Source organism: Gorilla gorilla, chromosome 12 (genome assembly GCF_029281585.2).
Source record: "Gorilla gorilla gorilla isolate KB3781 chromosome 12, NHGRI_mGorGor1-v2.1_pri, whole genome shotgun sequence".
NCBI lineage: Eukaryota > Metazoa > Chordata > Mammalia > Primates > Hominidae > Gorilla > Gorilla gorilla.
Window position 1 is genome coordinate 34665577 of NC_073236.2, and position 26084 is coordinate 34691660.

The following is a 26084-nucleotide window of genomic DNA, read 5'->3' on the forward strand; positions in this document are numbered from 1 at the left end:
TGCCTGTAATCCCAACTACTTGGGAGGCTGAGGCAGGAGAATTGCTTGAACCCGGTAGGTGGAGGTTACAGTGAGCCAAGATCGTGCCACTGCACTCCAGCCTGGGCAACAGAGCCACACTCCATCTCAAAAAAAAGAAAAAAGAAAGAAATCCTTGCTTTTTGGAACACGGTTTAGATGGGTTCTTCAGATTCCCTGCTGATAAGAAATTAAATCCTTATCCCCATCATCCTTTGGGAGTCTCTCAGAGAATCTGCACCAGGACAAGGGCTGGGCAGTGCTGTGCGCCTCTGCGGGAAGGTGAGCCCAGAGGCTGGGTGTACAGCTGCTAGTTTGTTTTGCTGGGGGTTAAACTTGGTGTTGCTGGAGCATTCCCCAGAGGTTACGATCAGAATTGCTTCCATGCTGCAGGGCTGATTTACTGTGAAGGGGTAGGGTTGTTGCAGGACTGGTTTCCCGGGCTCTCTGGAACGCCTGGTCTCTGGCCAGGAGGCAGCCTGGAGCCTCAGTGCAAGGAGGATCCCTCCCCTACCCCAGGTAGGGCCACTCCCACACATGTGCACACCCACACTCATACCCCCACATAGGCACAGGCAGGCTTACTCCCACCTGTGCTCACACACACACTCATACCCCCACATAGGCACAGGCAGGCTCTACTCCCACCCATGCGCACACACACTCATACCCCTCACATAGGCACAGGCAGGTGCTCACACACACGTGCGCACACACACTCATGCCCCCCACATAGGCACAGGCAGGCGCTCACACACACATGCACACACACACTCATACCCCCACATAGGCACAGGCAGGCTCGCTGTCACCCATGCACGCACACACACACTCATACCCCCCACAAAGGCACAGGCAGGCACTCACACACACATGCGTGCACACACATACACACTCATACCCCCACATAGGTACAGGCAGGCGCTCACTCACACATGCGCACACACACTCATACCCCCACATAGGCACAGGCAGGTGCTCACACACACATGCGTGTGCACACACACACACACTCATACCCCCACATAGGCACAGGCAGGTGCTCACACACACGCGCAATCACACACACACTCATACCCCACGTAGGCACAGGCAGGTGCTCACACACACATGCGCACACACACACACACTCATACCCCCACATAGGCACAAGCAGGTGCTCACACACACATGCGCAATCACACACACACACTCATACCCCCACATAGGCACAGGCAGGCTCACTCCCACCCATGCTCACACACCCACACTCATACTCCCCACAAAGGCATAGGCAGGCTCGCTCTCACCCATGCACGCACACACACACTCATACCCCCCACAAAGGCACAGGCAGGTGCTCTCACACACTTGCACACACACACACTCCTACCTCCCAGATGCACAGGCAGGGCCACTCACACGTGTTCACACCCACCTGCTAACCCCCCATGTGCACACACAGGCTCGCAAACGCCCACATTTATGCATACATGGACTGTCACCAGGAGTCCTGCCTTAAACCGAAACCTATTTCTCATGAAACTTTCCCAAGAGTTAGAAGTCAGTTTCAAAAATTAGTAAATGCTTGTACAGTGTGATTTATTTCATGAAATGCTCAAAATAGTGACTTTCTCTTCAGCTGCTAGTGATCTGGTCATCCACATTGATGACTGTGTCCCCCTTAGACCTCATGGTGAGGACTAAGTGAGGTAAGGCATGCAAGGTGCCGAGCCCTGTGCCCGGCACTGTGTAATCATGTGGTAAATATTAGTTATTTTTAAAATTATTATTGCTATTATCCAAAAGGTGCCCCAGTTGACACTGATGCCAACCTGTGGCCACAGCAGTTGTCATACACTGTCTCCATTGGCAGGCTGCCCTGCTTTTCAGGGTGGTGTCATTTTTGGAATTATAAATACACTGACACCTACCATGTACCCACAAAAATTTAAAATTAAATGAAATGGCAAGGCGCGGTGGCTCATGCCTGTAATCCCAGCACTTTGGGAGGTCGAGGTGGACAGACCACCTGAGGTCAGGAGTTTGAGACCAGCCTGGCCAACATGGTGAAATGCTGTCTCTACTAAAAGTACAAAAATTAGCCGGATGCGGTGGCGTGTGCCTGTAGTCCCACCTACTCAGGAGGCTAAGACTGGAGAATCGCTTGAACCCAGGAGGTGGAGGTTGCAGTGAGCCAAGATCATGCCACTGCACTCCAGCCTGGGTGACAGAGTAAGACTCCATCTAAAAAAAAAAAAAAAAAAGTTAATTAAATATAGAAAGCTTATTAAAAATAAATAAATAAATAAACTGAGCTCAAAAGAACCCTCTATATAATTATATGCTAATTCAGATGCCATCTTATCTGAACCCCAGTGTATATAGTCAGGGTAACAGAAGGCAGAGCTCAAGGGAGAAAAATGAAAGTGAAACAGGAAATTCACCTCATTTACTTAGTTTTCCCCCTTCCAAATTGGGGAGAGTTAAACCCACCGTCCTGACCACCAGCGCATCCATGTTCCGACTGCAGGAGCGTCATGTGAGGGCTGCCCTGTGGGAGGGGGCAGGGGAAGGAAGGAGCACAGCTCTATTTGCCAGTCACGTGTTTTCATTTCAGCTTCACTGGTCCTCTGCTGCCTCCCAGGTGTCTCAGGGAGGGAGGGAAGAGGCCACCAGGTGAGTCTCTGTTCCCTTGGAGCCCCATCTTGCCTCCGCAACAAAGATCTTTGGTCACTTGGAGGCCAGGAGTTTGAGGTTACATGAGCTATGATTGCACCACTGCGCTTCAGCCTGGGTGGCAGAGCGAGACCCTGTGTTTAAAATTTTTTTTAAAATTAAAAAGTTAAAAAGAACGAACAGGGGAAATGCCTGTGCCTGTGTTAGTGGTTAACATTTATGAAATAATTATTTAATCCTCCAAGTGCTGTAGATGGGAAACTGAGGCTTAGAGAGGCCAACAGCCTTTCCCAGTCACATGACAGCTGAGTGGCAACCTCAGGCTGTGTGGCCCTAGCAGCCATGCTCTGAAGGACTATGCAGTGTCTCCTTGCAGTGAGATTGTAGCTGTTAAGAAAGAGAGCAGGCTGGGTGCAGTGGCTCACGCCTGTAATCCCAGCACTTTGAGAGGCCAGGGCGGGTAGATCACCTGAGGTCAGGAGTTTGAGACCAGCCTGACCAACATGGCAAAACCACATCTCTACTAAAAATACAAAAATTAGCTGGGTGTGATGTGTGCCTGTACTCCCAGCTACTTGGGAGGCTTAGGCAGGAGATTCGCTTGAACCCAGGAGGTGGAAGTTGCAGTGAGCAGAGATCATGCCACTGCACTCTAGCCTGGGAGACAGAGTGAGACTCCATCTCAAAAAAAAAAAAAAAAAAAAAAGCCAGAAGATTGGGAGATTCCAGTAAGTTCAGGCTAAAAAATGCTAAAAAATGTACTGTCAGTTTTAGATTTTTTTTAGGTAAACTTTTTGTTGATGCATAATATAGAGAAAAGTGCATAAATCATGAGGGTACAGCCTGATAGTTTTTCACAAAACAAACACCCCTAACTGCCACTGAGCTCCAGTAATAAAACATTATCCACACCCTGGAAGCCCACCCCTGACCCCATGCACCCTCCCAGTCCCTGCCCTGCTCCCTCAGTCATCGTGGGTCAAAGTTTTTCTGTTTATAAACTTTTGTAAGTGAATCATATCATATATACACACTTTTGTGTCTGGCTTCTGCTGAATGTTAAGGGTCTGAGCTTCATCCATGCTGTGTGTAGCTGTCATTCATTCCTTTTGGTTGCTGTCATAATATTCCCTTATATAACCAGTAATATTGTTGATGGACATTGCATTGTTTCCAGTTTGGGATTATTACAAATGATGCTGCTAAGAACACTCTTGTGCATGTCTCTTGCTGAACATATGAAGGCATTTCTGTTGGGAATATGCCCGGGAACGGAATTGCTAAGGCACAGGGATGGTAGAGATGAGAGTTTTCCAAAGTGCTTGTATCAGTGTTCACTCCTATCCCCACCAACTCTGGTATTGTTAAGTATGTGTATGTGTGTTTAATGTTTGCCATTAAGGTGTGTGCATGGTTGTGTCTCACTGTGTTTTGTTTTTGTTTTGTTTTGTTTTTGTTTTGTCTCTCTGTCATCCAGGCTGGAGTGTAGTAGCATGATCACAGCTCACTGCAGCCCCCACCTCCCAGGCTCAAGCAGTCCTCCCACCTCAGCCTCCCAAGTAGCTGGGACCACAGGTGTGGGCCACCATGCCTGGCTAATTTTTAAATTTGTGTAGAGAATGTGGTCTTGCCTTGTTGTCCAGGCTGGTCTCGAACTCCTGGCCTCAAACCATCTTCCCTCCTCGGCCTCCTAAAGTGCTGGGATTACAGGCCAGAGCCACTGTGCCATTGTGGTTTTTTTTTTTTTTTTTTTTTTTGAGGTGGAGTCTCGCTCTGTTGCCCAGGCTGGAGTGCAGTGGCGTGATCTCAGCTTACCACAACCTCCACCTCCCGGGTTCAAGTGATTCCTCCGCCTCAGCCTCCCAAGTAGCTGGGACCACAGGCCGCGCACCACCACGCCTGGCTAATTTTTTATATTTTAGTAGAGACGGGCTTTCACCGTGTTGATCAGGATGGTCTTGATCTCCTGACCTCATGATCCACCTGCCTCGGCCTCCGAAAGTGCTGGGATTACAGGCGTGAGCCACTGCACCCGGCCGCCATTGTGTTTTTTTAATTTACTTTTATTGATACATAATAGCTATTTTCACAGTACATGTGATAATTTGATAGATTCATGTAATCAAATCAGGGTAATTGGGATATTCATCACCTTGAATAGTTATGTGTTCTTTATGCTTGGAACATTTGAATTATTCTCTCCTAGTTATTTTGAAATGTAAAATTGACTAATGTTAACCATTATCACCTACTGATCTATGGAGCACCAGGTCTTATTTCTTCTAAGTGTATATTTGTACCCATTAATAAACCTCTTTTCATCCCCCTCATTGTGGTTTTGAGATGGAGTCTCGCTCTGTCGCCCAGGCTGGAGTGCAGTGATGCATCTCGGCTCACTGCAGCCTCTGCCTCATGGGTTCAAGCAATTCTCCTGCCTCAGCCTCCTGAGTAGCTGGGATTACAGGCATGAGCCACCATACCAGGCTAATTTTTTTGTATTTTTAGTAGAGATGGGGTTTCACCATATTGGCCAGGCTGGTCTCGAACTCCTGACCTTGTGATCCCCTTGCCTTGGCCTCCCAAAGTGCTGGGATTATAGGCGTGAGCCACTGTGCCCCACCTCATTGTGGTTTTAATTTAGATTTCCCTAGTGAATTATGATATTGAGCACATTTTTATATGCTTATTGTCCACTTGACTATTCTTTTTGTTTGTGTCTTAACTGTTTTCTTGTTTTTTATTTTTGAGACGGAGTCTCACTCTTGTTGCCCCGGCTGGAGTGTAATGGCGCAATCTCAGCTCACTGCAACCCCCGCCTCCTGGGTTCAGGCAATTCTCCTGCCTCAGCCTCCCGAGTAGCTGGGACTACAGGAGCGCGCCACCACACCCAGCTAATTTTTGTATTTTTAGTAGAAACAGGGTTTCACCATGTTGGCCAGGATGGTCTCAATCTCTTGATCTTGTGATCTGCCCGCCTCGGCCTCCCAAAGTGCTGGGATTACAGGCGTGAGCCACTGTGCCCGGCCTGTTGCCTGTTTTCTAGGAGGTTGTTTGCCTTGCCTTTTTATTTCTTTTTTGAGATACAGTCTCTCTGTCACGTAGGCTGGATGCAGTGATGCAATCATGGCTCACTATAGCTTCAACTTCCCAGGCTCAAGCAATATATTCCACTTTACAACCTCCTGAGTAGCTGGGACCACAGGTGTGTGCCACCACACCTGGCTACTTTGAGACAGAGTCTTGCTTTATTGCTCAGTCTGGAGTGTAGTGGCACGATCTTGGCTTACTGCAACCTCCACCTCCTGGGTTCAAGTGATTCTCCTGCCTTAGCCTCCTGAGTAGCTAGGATTACAAGCGTGTGCCACCACACCTAGCTAATTTTTTATATTTTTGGTAGAGATGGGGTTTCACTGTGTTGGCCAGGCTGGTCTTGAACTCCTGACCTCAGGTGATTCACCTGCCTTGGCCTCCCAAAGTGCTGGGATTACAGGAGTGAGCCACCACGCCTGGCCAACTTTGTGTGTTTTTTGTAGAGAGAGGGTTTGCCCTGTGTTGCCTTGGCTGGTCTCGAACTCTCTGCCCTTTTTTTTTTTTTGAAACAGGATCTTGCTTTGTCACCCAGGCTGGAGCACAGTAGTGCGATCTTGGCTCACTGAAGCCTCGACTTCCTGGGCTCAAGAAATCCTCCCACCTCAGCCCCCCAAGTAGCTGGGATCACAGGCACATGCCACCATGACTGGCTAATTTTTGTATATTTTGTAGAGGTGGGGTTTCACCATGTTGCCCAGGCTGGTCTTGAACTCTTGAACTCAAGTGATCTGCCCACCTTGGCCTCCCAAAGTGCTGGGATTACAGGTGTGAGCCACCGTGCCTTACCCTCTCTGCCTTTTTCTTAACCATGTTTAGGAGTTATTTATATATTATTTATTCTATATATTCTTTATATAGTTATGTATATCTGGACCCTTTAAAAATTTATTCCTAGGGGCCAGGTGCAGGGCTCACGCCTGTAATCCCAGCACTTTTGGAGGCCGAGGCAGGCAGATCACAAGGTCAGGAGTTCAAGACCAGCCTGGCCAAGATGGTGAAACCTTGTCTCTACTAAAAATACAAAAAAATTAGCTGGGCATGGTGGCGGGCACCTGTAATCCCAGCTACTCCGGAGGCTGAGACGGAGAATTGCTTGAACCCGGGAGGTGGAGATTGCAGTGAGTTGAGATGGCACCACTGCACTCCAGCCTGGGCGACAGAGCAAGACTCTGTCTCAAAAAAAAAAAAAAAAATTATTTCTATGTATCTTTTTTTTGTAGCTATTGTAAGCAGGATTGCCTTAAAATTTTTTTTTTATATGAAGGTCTCACTATGGTGCCCAGGCTGGTCTTGAACTCCTGGGCTCAAGTAATCCTCCTGCCTCAGCCTCCTCAGTAGCTGGGACTATAGGTGCATGCCACTTGTCCCAGCTAATTTTTATGAACCCTTTATCAGACATATGTATTGCAAATACATTCTCCCACTCTGTGGATTTTAGCCTTTACATAGCTTTTTTATTTCAAGCATTTAATTGACAAAAACCATATATATTTGTGGTGTACAACAAGCTAATTAATATGTATGTGACCTTATATACTGTCTAAGTCTGGTTTGTGAGACTGGGTGATTTATTTATTTTATTTATTTATTTTTTTGAGATGGAGTCTCGCTCTGTTGCCCAGGCTGGAGTGCAGTGGCGTGATTTTGGCTCACTGCAAGCTCTGCCTCCTGGCTTCACGCCGTTCTCCTGCCTCAGCCTCCCGAGTAGCTGGGACTACAGACACCCGCCACCACGCCCGGCTAACTTTTTTTTGTATTTTTAGTAGAGACAGGCTTTCACCGTGTTAGCCAGGATGGTCTCGATTTCCTGACCTCGTGACCCACCCGCCTCAGCCTCCCAAAGTGCTGAGATTACAGATGTGAGCCACCGTGCCCGGCCGAGACTGGGCGATTTATAAACAGTTTTAAGTTTGTTTGGCTCACAGTTTCGGGGGTTGGGAAGACCCAGATGAGGTTTTGCATCTGGTGAGGCATCGTGCTGCGGCACGCACGGTGCTGGCAAGAGAAGGGAAGGAGAGTGCATGCGAGGGGGCAGACTCCTGTGCCATCTTCTAGAAACTGTTATCATTTATTTTTCGCATTTAGATCTGTAATCCTTATGGAACTTATTTTTGTTTTTGATGTGAGTTAGAGGTTAATATTCTTGTTTGTTTGTTTGTTTGTTTTTTGAGACGGAGTCTTGCTTTGTCACTCACGCTGGAGTGCAGTGGCGCTATCTCTGTTCACTGCAAGCTCCGCCTCCCGGGTTCACTCCGTTCTCCTGCCTCAGCCTCTTGAGTAGATGGGACTATAGGCGCCTGCCACCATGCCCGGCTAATTTTTTGCATTTTTTCAGTAGAGACGGGGTTTCACCGTGTTAGCCAGGATGGTCTCGATCTCCTGAGCTCGTGATCCGCCCGCCTCGGCCTCCCAAAATGCTGGGATTACAGGCGGGAGCCACCACACCTGGCCAATATTCTTTCTTTAAAAGCTGTATGGAATCACTTGAACTCAGGAGTTTGAGACTAGCCTGGGCAACGTGGTGAAACCCTGTCTCTACCAAAAATACAAAAATTAGCTGGGCGTGGTGGCATGCATCTTTGATCCCAGCTACTTGGGAGGCTGAGGTGGGAGGGTTGTTTGAGCCTGGGAGGCAGAAGTTGCAGTGAGCTAAGATTGTGCCACTGCCCTCCAGCCTGGGTGACAGAGCAAGACCTCGTCTCAAAAAAAAAAAAAAAAAAAAAAAATCCATATGATACCCAGGACTTTGTATTGAGAAGATCCCTTTTCTCACTGGACTGTGGTGCACATGGGGGTCTCTCTGGACTCTTAGATTTAATTGATCTGTTTCTTTTTCTTTGCTCCAGTAACCATGTTGGCATAACTGCAGTAACCTTATAATAAGTTTTGATATCTGGTAACGTTAAGCCTTTTGTTCTTCAAGATTGTCTTAGCTATTCTTAGCTTTTTACCTGGGAATTTTATGGAATTGCACTGAATCTACAGATCAACTCAAAGACTTGACATTTTTTTTTTTTTTTTTTAGACGGAGTCTCACTTTGTCTCCAGGCCGGAGTGCAGTGGTGTTATCTCGGCTCACTGCAACCTCCGCCTCCTGGGTTCAAGCAATTCTCCTGCCTCAGCCTCCTGAGTAGCTGGGGCTACAGGCACGTGCCACCACACCCAGCTAATTTTTGTATTTTAGTAGAGACGGGGTTTCACCATGTTGGCCGGGATGGTCTCGATCTCTTGACCTTGTAATCTGCCCGTCTTGGCCTCCCAAAGTGCTGGGATTACAGGCAGGAGCCACCGTGTCTGGCCAGACTTGACATTTTATAGTAGTGAATATTCCAATCTGTGAACACAATGACCTTTTCATTTGTGTCCTCTTAGTTTCTTTCAAAAATATTTTTGTGTGGAAATCTTACACATCTTTTCTTAAGTATATTCCTAGTTATTTGGTGATCATAAATGAGGGCTCTAAAATTTGATTTTCCAAAGTTTGTTATAGGTTGTTCCATCTCCACCCCAGCTGGGGTGTACTGTAGTTTAGTTCTGGCGCCAGCTGCCTGGAGTTAGCATCACTGGATTTCACAGGTTTAAGGTTTCTGCCCTCCCCAAGACTGCCCACTTGCTCTCCCTTTTTTTTTTTTTTTTTTTTCTTTTTTAGAGACGGGCTTCACCGTGTTGTCCAGGCTGGTCTCAAACTCCTGACTTCAAGTGATCCTCCCGCCTTGGCCTCCCAAATTGCTGGGATTACAGGCGTGAGCCACCATGTCCGGCCTCACTTGTGCACTGCTAACCAACCGACTCTGTGTATGGGGGTTCTCATGACCTCAGGTTCAGTAATTCATTAGAACAACTCACAGAACTCAGGACAGTGCTATACTTAGGATTACAGGTTTTTGTTTTGTTTGTTTTGTTTTTTTAAGAGACAGGTTTTTTTGTTTGTTTTTATTTGTTTGTTTGTTTGTTTTTTTGAGATGGAGTCTCCCTCTATTGCCCAGGCTGGAGTCCAGTGGCACGATCTTGGCTCGCTGCAACCTCTGCCTCCTGGGTTCAAGCAATTCTTCTGCCTCAGCCTCCCCAAGTAGCTGGGACTACAGGCGCGTACCACCACACCCAGCTAATTTTTTTTTTTTTTTGTATTTTTAGTAGAAACGAGGTTTCGCCATGTTAGCCAGGCTGATCTCGAACTCTTTTTTTTTTTTTTTTTGAGGTGGAGTCTCACTCTGTTGCCCAGGCTGGAGTGCAGTGGCACAATCTCGGCTCACTGCAAGCTCTGCCTCCCGGGTTCACGCCATTCTCCTGCCTCAGCCTCCCGAGTAGCTGGGACTACAGGCACCCGCCACCATGCCCAGCTAATTTTTTGTGTTTTTTAGTAGAGACGGGGTTTCACTGTGTTAGCCAAGATGGTCTCGCTCTCCTGACCTCGTGATCCACCTGCCTCAGCCTCCCAAAGTGCTGGGATTACAGGCGTGAGCCACCGTGCCCGGCCTGATCTCGAACTCTTGACCTCAGGTGATCCACCTGCCTCGGCCTCCTGAAGTGCTGGGATTACAGACTTGAGCCACCATGCCCAGCCAAGAGACAGAGTCTTGTTCTGTTGCCCAGGCTAGAGCGCAGTGGCACAATCATAGCTCGCTGCAGCCTCAAACTCCTGGGCTTAAGTGATCCTCTACCTTGGCCTCCCAAAATGCTGAGATCACAGGCTTGAGCCACCATGCCCGGCCCTGATTATAGTTTTATTTTGAGGGATACACATAGGATGAGGCTTTGTCGGTCCTAGAGGAGCTTCATGCCCTCTGCCTGTGGTGTCAGGGCACTCTGTCTAGATATGTTAATGTATTCACCAACCAGGAAGCTCAGTGAGCTTTGGGGTCCAGAGTTTTTATCCAGACCTCATTACATGTTTGATTTAAGTCATTCACCACAGGATTGAACCCAATCTCTAGACCCCTCCCTTCCGTGGAGGAAGGACAATTCAAAGCCCAACTGGGTAATCACCTGCTTAGTCTTCACCATGTTGCCCAGGCTGTTCTGGAACTCCTGGGAAGGCTTTCAAAGTTGATCATTTTGTATGATTTTGCTAGGGTTTTTTGTAGATTTCCTTTACCAGATCAAGGAAATTCCCTTCTCCCCTTAGTTTGCTAAGAATTTTTATGGGCCGGGCGCGGTGGCTCACGCCTGTAATCCCAGCACTTTGGGAGGCCGAGGCGGGCGGATCACGAGGTCAGGAGATCGAGACCATCCTGGCTAACACGGTGAAACCCCGTCTCTACTAACAATACAAAAAATTAGCCGGGCGTGGTAGTGGGCGCCTGTAGTCCCAACTACTCGGGAGGCTGAGGCAGGAGAATGGCGTGAACCCGGGAGGTGGAGCTTGCAGTGAGCCGAGATCGCGCCACTGCACTCCAGCCTGGGCGACAAAGCAAGACTCCGTCTCAAAAAAAAAAAAAAGAATTTTTATGATGAATAGGTGTTGAATTTTGCCAAATGCTCTTTTCGTATCTGCTGAGATGATTGAATAACCTATTTTCTTTATTCTGAAATACACTGATTGATTTTTTAATGCTAATCCCAAATTTATTGTGTAACCGGAGTAGAACTAACTTAGTGACATTATTCTATTTACACACCACTGTATTTGATTTGCCAATATCTTTATTTAGGATTTTGGCATCGGCCAGGCGTGGTGGCTCATGCCTGCAATCCCAGCACTTTGGGAGGCTGAGACGAATGGATTGCTTGAGCCCAGAAGACCCTGTCTTTACTGAAAATAAAAAAATTAGCTGAGTGTGGTGGCATGAGCCTGTAGTCCCAGCTACTTGGGAGGCTGAGGTGGGAGGATCATTTGAGCCCGGCAGGCAGAGGTTGCCATGAGCTGAGATTGCACCATTGCACTCTAGCCTGGGTGACAGAGTGAGACATTGTCTCAAAAAAAAAAAAAAAAAAAAAGAATTTTGGCATTTATGCTCATGAGACAGATGAGACTATAATTGTTTTCCCACTGTTAAACTGAAGAAAGACACCATATCATTTTTTTTTCTTTAATGGTAGGAAAAATAATTGTTTGATAGTGAGCAAGTAATATTCTTGTCCTCTTCCTCCCCTTCTGTTCCTACACCTAACAACCAGTATCAGCCTCTGGCATCACCTCAACTGTTGCTGTAGTTTTCCTCTCTGTTTGACATCAATGATTCCTTGGAATGATTTTAGTAGTTTGTAAACATTTGGAAACAGTATATGATGACCAGGAACCAACTGGGGTTTACTAAGGGGAAAAAAAAGCTAATTTTCATTTCTTTTGTGTATGTTGGGGAGGGTAGGATTAGTAGGTTAGTGCAATGGAAAGCTAGTCCCAGAATAGATGTATTTCAGCAAAGTATTTAACAGAATTTCGGTTAAGTCTTTAGGATCAACATGGGACCTGTGGGCTCTTTAATAGTGGTCCAGGCTGGGAATGGGGGTTCACATGTGTAATCCTACCACTTTGGGAGGTCAATGCGGGAGGATCTCTTGGGGTCAGGAGTTCAAGACCAGCCTGGTCAACATGTGAGACTCTGTCTCTATTTTAAAAATTATAAATAAAAAAAAATTAATGGTCTCACTTTTAGGTTGATTTGCCTGTGGATTATTAGCTGGTTGCCAAAAAGGTTCAAAGAATGGAGCCTCACAAGGCCATGAGTGAGCTGTGCCTCTCTGTAAGCAATTGAGCAAAGGTACAGCGGGGAAGGGGTTCCCTGCCACCTCTGGTAGGGGATGCTGGGGCAGGGGCGAGATGGCTGTGAGCCATGCTTCCAGCTCTGCAGTTCCAGGAGAAAAGGCCAGAGGTGCTTCTGAGAATATGGACTGGGTGGAAAGGAAGAAGCAGTTTGCTGGAAGGGTCTGAACTCAGAAGGACGCTGATGGTGCTGGTAGGACTGCTGGGACCCCCTGCACCTCCTGGCCACGGAGAAATCCTGCTCCCAGGGACCAGCGTCTGGGCGGGACACAGTTCACTCCTCTCTCCACTTCATGTTCTTTTTCTTCAGCAGATGGCTCAAGTTCCTTGTTTTTCTCCTTGCTTTCTGACAGCCGTAGCTTCTGAAACCTGCCATTTTTGGTCTCCTGATGCCTGATTTCCTAATTGTCCTGACTGTGTCTTCTAGGAAGCATTAAGTCTGAACTGACTTATTAGGGAACTTCAGAAAGTTGAACACACAAAACCCTTTCTTTGACTCCTATCTTAAGGACATGGAGATATAGTTACATATATTTATACACAAGGATATTCATATGGCAAAAACGGGGAGAAGGCACAATTTAAGAGCCCAATGGGGACTGGGATTGTGTATGCATCTGTACAATGACATGTTATGAAGTCATTCTGTTTTTTATAAAACTTTTTAGTGACGTGGGAAAATACAAAGAATGTAAAGAATTTAAAAAGCAGGGTACAAAACAATATATGTGATCCAATTTGTGGTGGAAATATTTTATCTATATATATCCATTTTAAAACACCAAAGAAAATACACAGTTAACAGTAGTTATCTTTGGAAGGCAGGATTATAAGTGATCTTAGTTTTCTTCCTTCCACTTTTGTTACCGATATCAGAAAAAAACTCTGTCTCTACGAAAATAAAATAAAATGAAATAAAATAAAATTAGCTGGGTGCAGTGGCTCATGCCTGTTGCCTCAGCTCCTCAGGAGGCTGAGGCGGGAGAATCACTTGAGCCCAGCAGGTTGAGGCTGCAGTGAGCTAGGATCGTGCCACTGCACTCTAGCCTGGGTGGCAGCAAGACCTTGTCTCAAAAAAAAAGAAAAAAAAAGTCCTTATCTTTTAGAGATACATATTGAAATACTAAATATTTTCAGGTAAAATGTGTACATGTTTACAGATAAAACCTGGGCTTTGCTTCAAAATCAGTGAGTAGAGCAAGTGGGAGTAGCGAGGAAGAAAGGCTGGCCATGAGGAGCTGTTAATTGTTAGGTGAGGGTGTAATTAGTTATCTCTACTTTTGTAGATGCTTGATATTTTCCATAGTAAAAGCTTAAAAATCTAGAGACTACTAGCTAAATGGAAAATCAGAGGCATAAAGACCTGTCCCCAGGGTGAGGGACCAGTCTCAGAGTCCCCATCATCAGTTTGTCAATAGCTTCACCCACTATGGGCTTGTATTAAAGGAAGAAGGCTATCTGTAACAGAAGTCCCATTTCTGTATCCCAGCCTGATCACCCCTTGTGGTGTGACCCTGGGCATGACTTCTCTGGACCTTAGCTTCCTCCTAGGAAGAGTGGGATTGGCAATAGATGTAGGGCAACTCTCTCCTGGGAACATGGTCACCCTGACAGGTTGGTGGCAGGGGGAGGTTGACCATGTCCTGTGCGAAGAGGCAACTGAGGCATAGCTATCTTTATGGGGCTATTTTTTCTTTTTGAGATAGAGTCTGGCTCTGTCACCCAGGCTGGAGTGCAGTGTTGCAGTCTTGGCTCACTGCAACCTCTGCCTCCCGGGTTCAAGCGATTCTCATGCCTCAGCCTATTGAGCAGCTGGGATTATAGGTGGGCACCACCACGCCCAGCTAATTTTTGTGTTTTTAGTAGAGATAGGATTTCACCATGTTGGCCAGGCTGGTCTCAGACTTCTGACCTCAGATGATCCTCCTGCCTCAGCCTCCCAACGTGCTGGGATTACAGGCATGAGCCACTGTGCCCAGCATTTACGGGGTATTCTAAAGGGAGCTCTTCAAGCTTTTCATCTTGCCCCTATTTTAAAACCTTTTTTTTTCTTTTTAGTTTGTGCCTCCATTCATTCAAAAATTATATACATGTGCTGTTATACTAGTACATGTATTATAGAATGAACACATAAAAAAATTTAAAGAAGTAAAACCGAAGTCCAGGTGCAGTGGCTCATACCTGTAATCTTAGCACTTTGGGAGGCTGAGGCAGGAGGATTCCTGTAGCCCCAGAGTTTGAGACCAACCTGGGCAACATGGCGAAACCCCATCTCTACAAAAAATACGAAAGTTGGCCAGGCATGATGGCCTGTAATCCAGGCTACTTGGGAGGCTGAGGTGGGAGGATCAGTGGAGTCCAGGAGGCCGAGGCTACAGTGAGCTGTGATCGTGTCACTCTGCACTCCAGCCTGGGCCACAGAATGAGACCTTTGTCTCAAAAAAGAAAACATAAAAAAATTAGCTGGGCGTGGTAGCATGTGCCGGTAGTCCCAGCTATTCTGGAGGCTGAGGTGGGAGGATTATTTGAGCCCAGGAACTCTAGGCTGCAGTGAGCTATGATTGCACCACTGTTGTCCAGCCTGGGCAACAGAGAGAGACCCTGTCTCTAAAAAAAGATAAAAATGCCAGGCGCGGTGGCTCACGCGCTTTGGGAGGCTGAAGCGGTGGATCACGAGGTCAGGAGATCCAGACCATCCTAGCTAACACGGTGAAACCCCATCTCTACTAAAAATACAAAAAATTAGCCGGGCATGGTGGTGGGCGCCTATAGTCTCAGCTACTCAGGAGGCTGATGCAGGAGAATGGTGTGAACCCAGGAGGTGGAGCTTGCAATGAGCTGAGATCACGCCACTGCACTCCAGCCTGGGCAACAGAGTGAGACTCTGTCTCAAATAAAGAAAAAAAAAAGATAAAAATAATTTTTAAAAAGTAAAGATAGGCCTGGCGCGGCAGCTCACGTCTGTAATCCCAGCACTTTGGGAAGCTGAGGTGGGCGGATCACCTCGGTAGGGAGTTTGAAACCAGCCTGGCCAACATGGCGAAACCCCGTCTCTACTAAAAACACAAAAATTAGCCAGGAATGGTGGCATGCGCCTGTAATCCCAGCTACTCGAGATGCTGAGGCAGGAGAATTGCTTGAACCTGGGAGGCAGAGGCTGCAGTGAGCCGAGATCGTGCTATTGCACTCCAGCCTGGGTGACAGAGCAAGACTCTGTCTCAAAAAAAAAAAAAAGTTCTTAAAAAGTAGTGTATTAGAGAAACTTAGAAAAGTGGAAAATGATTAAGAAATGAAAGTCACATGGCCAGGTACGGTGGCTCATGCCTGTAATCCCAGCACTTTGGGAGGCCCAGGTGGGCTGATCACTTGAGGTCAGGAGTTCCAGACCAACCTGGCCAACATGGTGAAACCCTGTCTACTAAAAAATACAAAAAATTAGCTCAGCGTGGTGGCAGGCACCTGTAATCCCAGCTATTTGGGAGGCCGAGGCATGAGAATGGCTTGAACTTGGGAAGCGGAGGTTGCAGTGAGCTGGGATCGCACCACTGCACTCCATCCTGGGTAACAGAGCAAGACTGTCTCAAAAAAAAAAAAAAAAAAAAAAGTCACTCTTATCCCATCATCCAAAATATGGATATTTTGGTGTATTTTCTTCTACCAAGTCAGCAACAAACGATATTGCTTCTCCCCCAATATGAAAATAGTTTCTAATTAGAAGAGTAAAAATAAAAAATAGCACGTGAAGTATAAAATGCATTAAGCAAAAGTGAAGGAAACCAGCAGTCCTTCCTACTCTACTGTTTTGGAACTTTTTACTTTACACAAATAGTGAATCACCATCTCTTGAGATAAATTCATGTCTGAGTCAGCCTTTTTAAGAGCCCTGCAATATTGTTACAAATAACATTGGCAGGCCCTCCTGGGCACACCTTGCATGCTGGCCTGGGTGTTTCCTTTGTATTAAGGTCACTTCCTAGGATTGGGAGAAATGGCAGAGTCCAAGGTCTTGCATATTTTACATTTTGGCACATACTGCCACATTTCTGAAGTAAAAATTGAACTTCCAACGGTGGGTAGTTCTCCTGCCAACACTGAGAGTACCAATCTCTGAAATCTTGACTAATATGATAGGTAAAAAATGAGTTCATTTTGAAAATTTGTATTTCCTTATATTTTGTTTGTATTTATTGTATTTCTATTTAAAATTAAGCTAGTGGTTTTTCTTAGGGATTTATAAGTCTGATATGAAACAGTGACTTTGGACCAGTTAGCCCAGTAACTTTCATTGAATAATCTCTCTTTTCTCCTGCAATTTAATATACCAGATTTATTATATACAGTATTCCCAATTTGTTGGAGTTTATTTCTGTCCATAAGCCAGGCATGGTGACTCATGCCTACAGTCCCAGCATTTGGGGAGGCCATGGTGGGAGGATCGCTTGAGCCCAGGAGTTCAAGATCAGCCTGGGCAGCATAGTGAAACCTCATCTCTACAAAATTTTTTAAAAAAATTAGCTGAGCTTAGTGGCATGCCCAGTAGTCCCAGCTACTTGGGAGGCTGAGGTAGGAGGTTCACTTGAGCCCAGGAAGTCAAAGTTGCAGTGAGCTGTGATTGTGCCACTGTACTGCAGCCTGGGTGACAGAATGAGACCCTGTCTAAAAAAAATTGAAGTAAAATAAATATTTCTGTCCATTGTTCTCTCCAGTACCGCACTGTTTTTGTTTTGTTTGCTTGTTTTTGAGACAGAGTCTCGCTGTGTTGCCCAGGCTGGAGTGCAGTAGTGCAATCTCAACTCACTACAACTTTCGCCTCCCAGCCTCAGCCTCAACTTTCTCCTGCCTCAGCCTGCTGAGTAGCTGGGATTACAGGCCTGTGCCACCATGCCTAACTGATTTTTGTATTTTTAGTAGAGATGGGGCTTCACCATGTTGGCCAGGCTGGTCTTGAACTCCTGACCTCAAGTGATCCACCCATTTTGGCCTCCCAAAGTGCTGGGATTACAGGCATGAGCCACAGTGCCCTGCGCAGTACTACACTGTTTTAATTGCTGTAATCTTTTTTTTTTTTTTTTTCCTGGAGACAGGGTCTCACTCTGTCTCAGAGTCTAGCGAGTGTAGAGTGTATGGCCTGCCTGCTGGGCCACTGCAGCCTTCTGGTCTTCTGGCCTTTGCCTGGACTGACTGCCCTGACTGCCAGCTGTGTCTCTGGGAGGAAGGGAGCAACATAGATGAGCCCTGTTTAGGATTATGGATGAACCCAGCTGCCCTCCCCGAGGCTAGAGGGCAGGGGCTTGTCACTCTGGCTGGTTCCTCTCCTGCCCTGGCTCTGCCTTCTTGCTGGGCTGGCCGCCACCCATCCCGGTGGTTGAGGTCAGCACTATTAATAGCCAGCTTAATCCTGCGGGAGCTTGGGTGAAGGGAGGAAAGAGCAGAGAATCGCCAAGAAATCAGGGTGCTCAGCTATCTGCAGGTGTGGACCCAGGGCCCAAGCCTGTGGCTTCCAGTCAGTCCAGCCCGCACCTCTCCCATGGGAGGGCCTGAGAGTGCGGGAACATCCTGGGCCCCTGGGATCTCAGAGGCTGGACCTTCCTGGGAGACTCATTGAGTAAGATGCAGAGGACTCCTTCTTGGGTGGTGGGAGTCCCTGGTCTGCTCTGGGGCCCCTGGCTTTTCCCCATGAGAAAAAGCAGCTGGAGCTGGTGAGTAGGGCCCTCTCAGGGCCCCTGTGGACTTTGTAACCCAGCACCTATAATACGTTTTTCTTAAGGACTTTAAGGGGCTGTAAAGTCTTTTTTATGGAGGGCGGGGAAGGAGGACGCAGCAGTTTGCTAAAATGGGCATTGTGCAGGGCGGGGCCATCCTTTCTGTATCCAGCAGGGGTGTGGAGCACCTGCTGTGCTAGGCATAGTGGGAGGGGTTGGGGTAGCATGGCGAGGAGCGAGGGCACTACTCAGGCCTCGCCAGGCTGCAGCCTGGTCAGTGGGAGATAGACACCGGTCAGCCGATGGCACAGAGCTGTGAAGGGAAGAAATGGGTCGGGGTCCAGGGCCCTAAAAGACAACATGGGCACCCAGGGCTAACGTTTGAGCCCAGGGCAGAAGGATAAAGAGGTGACACGGAGGCTGGGGAGCAGGAGGAGCTGTGAGGGACTCAGGCAAGGCTGGGATCGTCCTTGCCCCTGTGCCAGCTGTGAGGGAGCTGTGAGGGAGGCTGAGGCTGGCACCTGTGGTCTGCCCAGCCCTCCGGGGTTTCTGGAGGCCTCACATGGTGTTCTTTGACTGTGGAGGGCACGGTCCCACCTGGCTGCTGCTGGACAGAGGTCGCTGGAGGGCAGAGTGGGCAAGCATGCCGCCAGGCAAAGCCTGGAGAAGACAGTGGGGACAGCCAGGGTGCCAGGAACCTTCTTTCTGGACCCCCTTTCTTGCAGTGCTTGGAAAGGGCTTGGGGAGGCTCAGGAACCCTGAAGTCCCAGAGGAAGCAGTATTAGAATTTTATTTTATTTTATTAATTAATTTTTTCTTTTTGAGACAGAGTCTGTGTCACCCAGGCTGGAGTACAGTGGTGCGATCTCGGCTCACTGCAACCTCCGCCTCCTAGGTTCAAGTGATTCTCCTGCCTCAGCCTCCTGAGTAGCTGGGATTACAGGCCCGTGCCACCACGCCTGGCTAATTTTTGTATTTTTAGTAGAGACGGTGTTTCACCATGTTGGTCAGGCTGGTCTCGAACTCCTGACCTCGTGATCCACCCACCCCCCACCCCCGGCCTCCCAAAGTGCTGGGATTACAGGCGTGAGCCAACACATCCGGGCTAGAATTTTTTTTTTTTTTTTTTTTTTTTTTTGAGACAGAGTCTTGCTGTCGCCCAGGCTGGAGTGCAGTGGCGTGATCTCGGCTCACTGCAGGCTCCGCCTCCCGGGTTCATGCCATTCTCCTGCCTCAGCCTCCCAAGTAGCTGGGACTACAGGCGCCCACTACCTCGCCTGGCTAATTTTTTGTATTTTTAGTAGAGATTGGGTTTCACCATGTTAGCCAGGATGGTCTCGATCTCCTGACCTCGTGATCCACGCGCCTTGGCCTCCCAAAGTGCTGAGATTACAGGCGTGAGCCACCGCGCCCGGCCTAGAATTTTTTTTTTAAAGTTAATTTAATGGATGTGTTTTTTTGTTTGTTTATTTGTTTGTTTTTTTGAGACAGAGTTTAACTCTTGTTGCCCAGGCTGGAGTGCAATGGCACGATCTCGGCGCACTGCAACCTCCACCTCCCAGCTTCAAGCAATTCTCCTGCCTCAGCCTCCCGAGTAGTTGGGATTACAAGCATGTGCCACCATACTTGGCTAATTTTGTATTTTTAGTAGAGATGAAGTTTCTCCATGTTCATCAGGCTGGTCTCAAACTCCCCACCTCAGGTGATCCGCCTGCCTTGGCCTCCCAAAGTGCTGGGATTACAGGCATGAGCCACCGCGCCCGGCCTAATGGATGTGTTTTTTTTTTCTCATTATGAGATTAATACTATTGGCCGGGCATGGTGGCTCACGCTTGTAATCCCAGCACTTTGGGAGGCCGAGGTGGGCGGATGGATCACTTGAGGTTGGGAGTTAGAGACCAGCCTGGGCAACATGATAAAATCTCATCTCTACTAAAAATACAAAAATCCAGCTGGGCACAGTGGCTCATGTCTGTAATCCCAGCACTTTGGGAGGCTGAGGCGGGTGGATCACCTGAGGTCAGAAGTTCGAGACTAGCCTGGCCAGTATGGTGAAACCCTGTCTCTATTAAAAATACAAAAATTAGCTGGGCATGGTGGCCTGTGCCTGTAGTCCCAGCTACTCAGGAGGCTGAGAGAGGATAATTGCTTGATCCGGGGAGGTGGAGGTTGCAGTAAGCTGAGATCGCACCACTGCACTCCAGCCTGAACAACAGAGTGAGACTCTGTCTCAAAAAAAAAAATTAAAATTAAAATACAAAAATTAGCCAGGCATGGTGGCACATGCCTATAATCCCAGCTACTCAGGAGGCTGGTGATCCACCCGCCACGGCCTCCCAAAGTGCTGGGATTTCAGGTGTGAGCCACAGCGCCCAGCCCGTAAAATTGTATTTTAATGAGCTATCTTATGTTATTATTGGTGTCCATTCAATTGGCTGATTAGATTTTGGGGGTGGCATCGGCTGGGTACAGTGGCTCATGCCTGTAATCCCGGCACTTAGGGAGGCTGACGCGGGTGGATCACCTGAGGTCAGGAGCTCGAGACCAGCCTGGCCAACATGGTGAAATCCCGTCTCTACTAAAAATACAAAAAATTAGCTGGGTGTGGTGGCGGGCGCCTGTAATCCCAGCTAGTCAGGAGGCTGAGGCAGAAGAATCCACTGCACTTGAGCCTGGGCAAAAGAGAAAGACTCCGTCTCAAAAAAAAAAAAAGAAGGATGGAAATTAAAACAATGCATCTACAGCTAAAAATCCACATTTTTCAAAGTAGTGCTTAGTCAATGAAAATTGACTGAGGAAATATAGCAAAATGTTAGTATTTGCTTGAGCCATATAAAATTGCTGATATTCAATTATATTTTACCAAAACCAGCAATTCATGTGGCTTAATCTACATATGGGGGATTCAGGATGGTTTCTATTTTCTGTTTTCTTTTTATACTTTCCTATATAAAAAATTCCAAATTTTTCATAATCAATAGTATTAATTTCTTTTTTTTTTTGAGATGGAGTAACTCGCTCTGTTGCCCAGGCTGGAGTGCAGTGGCATGATCTTGCCTCACTACAACCTCCACCTCCCAGGTTCAAGCAATTCTGCGCCTGAAATCTCAGCACTTTGGGAGGCCGAGGCGGGCTGAACACTTGAGATCAGGAGCAGGAGACTAGCCTGGCCAACATGGTGAAACCCCATCTCTACTAAAAATACAAAAAATTAGCCGGGTGTGGTGGCGGGTGCCTGTAATCAGGCAGACTGAGGTGGGAGAATCACTGGAACCGGTGAGGTGGAGATTGCAGTGAGCTGAGATCACGCCACTGCACTCCAGCCTGGGTGACAGAGTGAGACTCCAACTCAAAAAAAAAAACCACACACACACAAAAATACAATTTTATTAGAATTTATACAATGAGAATCCTAAATATAAGTCCTAAATTGATCTGCTTATTTTAGATGTTAAATCAGTTAGCAATAATTTCCGAAGTATAGAAACTTCTAAATTAGTAAAATCTAAAATAATTCTTTCCATCTTCGGCCTCCCTTCCCCTTCCCTGCTCCCCTTCCCCTCACTGGTTACTTTTCTCCTCCTGCTAAATGGATGTAGAGGCACAAAGAAAGACAGGAGGAACCGGTCACGGTGGCTCACACCTGTAATCCCAGCACTCTGGGAGGCCGAGGAGGGTGGATCACCTGAGGTCAGGAGTTCGTGACCAGCCTGACCAACATGGTGAAACCCCATCTCTACTAAAAATACAAAAAATTAGCTGGGTGTGGTGGCGGGTGCCTGTAATCCCAGCTACTTGGTAGGCTGAGGCAGGAGAATCCCTTGAACCTGCTAGGTGGAGGTTGCAGTGAGCTGAGATCGCGCCACTGTACTCCAGCCTGGCGACAGAGCAAGACTACATCTCAAAAAAAAAGAGAGGAGGTCGGGCTCACCGTCCCATGGGCCTGATAACTGGGACAGAGCTGCCCTAAAGGGAGACAGGAGTGTTGGGGGGATGGGCATGAGCTGGGTTTTGGCTGCGTTAATTTCAAGGTATTAGTGACGTCAGGCAGCACTTGGATAGAGGAATCTGGAGGGCACCGGAGAGGACAGGGCTGCAGAGATTTATTTGGGACACTTGTACACTTGTATTTAAAGTTGCTAGGCAAGGGACCAGGTGTACAGACTGAGTTCTGAGTCTCTCCAGCATTAAGTGGTCAGGGAGAAGCAGTGACCCCTGAGGTCAGGAGCACTGGGAGGGCTGTGCCCTGGAAGCCCTGGGCAGAAGGGGCTTCCAGGGGAAAGGAGGGAGTCACCGTTGGTCAGCAGGTCATCTGAGAATAACACTCCACCATGAAAGGTCATTGGTGACCTTGACCAGAGGCTCTGTGGCCCGGGGAGGGGAAAATTCTACCAGGACAAAAAGATGTCCCCTCTGGACAGACAAATTAGAAAATAGGAAAAACAGCCCAGGGGCCCAAAGCTCACCCTGCAGAGGGTGACTGACTGGCCCCTTAGGCTGGAACCTCTGTACGGAACCCCAGTTGGCCAGCCATCAGCCGGTGCCCAAAGCTCAGCTTGCAGAGGAGGGGTGAACGTGTACACGGTGCTCAGGGCTGTACGCCTACAAGGTGCCTGTCATGCAGCTGGCTGCCACCCGAGGGTGCACACACACAGCAGTGGATCCCGCCAAGGGGTCTCAGAGAGGAGGCGGGGGGCGGAGAATGGTATCAAGACCCTGCTCAGGGAATCAGCTCATTTCATCCGCAGGAGGGCTGTTTCCACTTTAAGAGAGGCTGCCAGGCCGGGCGCGGTGGCTGACATCCGTAATCCCAGCACCCTGGGAGGCCAAGGCAGAATGATCACTTGAGGTCAGGAGTTCGAGACCAGCCTGGCCAACCTGGCGAAACCCTGTCTCTACTAAAAATGCAAAATTAGCTGGGTATGGTGGCGCACACCCAGCTACTCAGGAGGCTGAGGCAGGAAAATCGCTTGAACCTGGGAGGTGAAGGTTGCAGTGAGCCACTGTACTCCAGCCTGGGCCACTCCAGCCTAGGCTACACAGTGAGAGTCCGTCTCAAAAAAAATAAAAACAGAGAGAGGCCAGCAGCCTTTCACTGTGAGGGAACCTTTGGTTGGTCAGGATTTGGTCTGAGCCTGTGGAGTAATTAGGGATGTGAATGTAGTGGGGAGGTTGTTTTCTGACTTTGGGGGTCTGAACAAGGTTCTGCTCACTGAACCTTGTCAAAGAACACACCCCCATTCCCTGGGGCTCGATCTGTGGCAGTAAAAGGCACAGAGGGCCCTTGTCCACCCTAGAGACTCTCACCAGTTTCCCTTTGTTCTCCTTAATTTTGTTTTCCCCCTTAATTTTGTCTGTTTGGTTTTTAAATTATAAAAGTAAAACATGCCCATCAAATATAACAGTATAGAAGGGTATATAGAGAGGCAAAATAGCCTCCTCCCGAAACTCCAAATACCCCCAAAGGCTACCACTCTTACTACTTCCGGACGCTTCCAGGGCAGTTCAAGCCCACACACCCCTTTGTTTCTGTGAAGGCAGATGGCTCCATGCATTCTGTTCCATGACTTGCTCTTTCACTAATAGCGTATCTTGGATTTCGTTCCGCGCTTTATTCATCCACCTCTGCCGTGTTCTCCCTTGAGTAGCTGTGGCCCCTGTTGAGTCCCTGTGCCCTATTGCTATTGCTTTAGGTTGTTTCTGGTTTGGGGCTGTTAAAAAGAATGTTGCCAAGAGCCCCCTTCTCTTGTGTCTTTTGTGAAGGTTGCCTCTCCCTAGGGTGAGTTCCTAGAAGTGGACCTTCTAAGTCCAAGGTTAGGAACCCTTGATTTTGTGACATCCTGACCAACTGGCCCCCTGAAATGTTGTACCCTTTTACCTGGCCACCAACCAGATACATGTGAGGGCCTGTTTGTCTTCCCCATCCTCCACCATAACTGGGCATTACCAGGCTTTTTAGAGGGTGCCCATCTGGAAGGGGGTACAGGTTGGGCATCCCGAATCCAAAAATCCGAAATCCCAAATGCTCCAAAATCCAAAACTTTTTGAGTACCAACATGATGCTCAAAAGAAATGCTCATTGGACCATTTTGTAGTTCAGATTTTCAGATTTGGGATGCCCAATGGCGTGTATTCTGCAAATATTCCAAAATCCAAAAAAATCTGAAATCTGAAACACTTCTGATCCCCAGTGAGGAATAAGGGATACTCAGCCTGTCAAAGCTGCCTTGCTTTAATTCCCATCCCCATGTGGTGACATGGTTTAGCTAGATGCCTAGGCCCTTCCAGGCACTGTCTTTCTGGAGGGCACTCCTGTATGGACAGCCTCCAGCAGGCACAGAGGCCTGGGGACGGGCCCCAGGGTCCCGGCCTGGCCCGCTGCCGCCCTGCTGGAGGGCCTCACAGATCTCTTGAACTTGTTGGCTCATCTCTAGGAAGATACTGGTGTATTTTCAGTCGAGTCCAGCCATGGCTTTGTCTAGCAAGACGCTAAATGTTTTTTGACTAGAACCTGTAGTGGGAAATACATATATCATAGCCCCTGGCATGTGTGTGAAAAACTTTCACAATGCAGTACCCCCCCATCACATGGGGTGTATTGTGAGAATTTTTACTTTAGTCATGAGACCTCGCATTCTCTCTGCTCTCCCTAAGAGGCCCTTAGAAGTTCTGAACAGCCCATCTTGGGCTGGGGGATTTTCTGTGGCCTTAAAGACCTGGAAAACATCCTCCACCGAGGGTATTTAGGATGGATGAGTTCTTTAGTCCCTAGAGCGAGGCCCTTGGATTGTGAAGGGGAAGCCATGCAGAAGACCCTGACTTGACCTTCCCAGATTTCCGGGGGCCTTTCTTCCTAGGCTGCTCCAAACCTGTGTTCCTGCGAGTGGGGTATGGCACACAGGACTCATTCCACCTAGACTGTGGACCTAGCCCTTCTTGGCTGGCCCCTCTTGCCACTCGCTGGGGCTGGGGCCATAAGAACAGGGTGTGGCCTTCAAAAAGGGGTCTGGGAAGACCCACCACCCCACAGGGTTTCTGTGGAGGGTCCTGCCCCATGCCAGCCTCCTTCCCTCACTTTGGGTTGAGGGGGTGGCCCCTCTCTAATTGTAGTCTCTGCCCCACCTAACCACAGTGCTCGGCCTCTCTGTGCCCTTGTCAGTTTGGGTCTTTCCCCTCCCCAAGAGTTCCAGAAGCCCCTGATAAGTGATACCAGGCAGGGTCTTTTTTTTTTTTTTTTTTTTTGAGACAGAGTCTTGCTCTGTTGCCCAGGCTGGAGTGCAGTGGCGTGATCTCGGCTCACTGCAACCTCTGCCTCCCGGGTTCAAGCAATTCTCCTGCCTCAGCCTTCCGACTAGCTGGGACTACAGGTGTGTACTACCACACCTAGCTAATTTTTGTATTTTTAGTAGAGATGGGGTTTTACTGTGTTGGCCAGGCTGGTCTCAAACTCCTGGCCTCAAGCAGTCTGCCCGCTTCAGCCCGTCCAAGGTGCTGGGATTACAGATGTGAGCCATTGCTCCCAGCATTGCCATTTTTATCCGATTTAAACAAGTAGTCCTGGCCTGGCGTGGTGGCTCATGCCTGTATTCCCAGCACTTTGGGAGGCTGAGACGGGAGGACTGCTTGAGCCCAGGAGTTTGAGACCAGCTTGAGCAACATAGCGAGATCCATCTCTACAAAAAGTAAAAGAGTTAGCCAGGCATGGTGGAGCACACCTGTGGTCTCAGCTACTCAGGAGGCTGAGGTGGGAGGATCTCTTGAGCCCAGAAGTTGGCGGCTGCAGTGAGCTATGATTGCGCCACTGCACTCCAGCCTGGGTAACAGAGCTAGACCCTGTCCTTCCCCCACAAAAAAAGAGAAAAACAAAAAAGCGGTCCTTAACGACATGCTTTTAAAAATTACTTTTAGTTTTC

General features: G+C 48.1%; 1 protein-coding gene across 2 annotated transcripts in view; it reads left to right on the forward strand.

Moving 5' to 3' along the window:
• Nucleotides 1-26084, forward strand: part of CNNM4 (cyclin and CBS domain divalent metal cation transport mediator 4) — a 50952-nt gene that overhangs the window by 10667 nt on the left and 14201 nt on the right. The gene's annotated exons all lie outside the window — the stretch shown is intronic.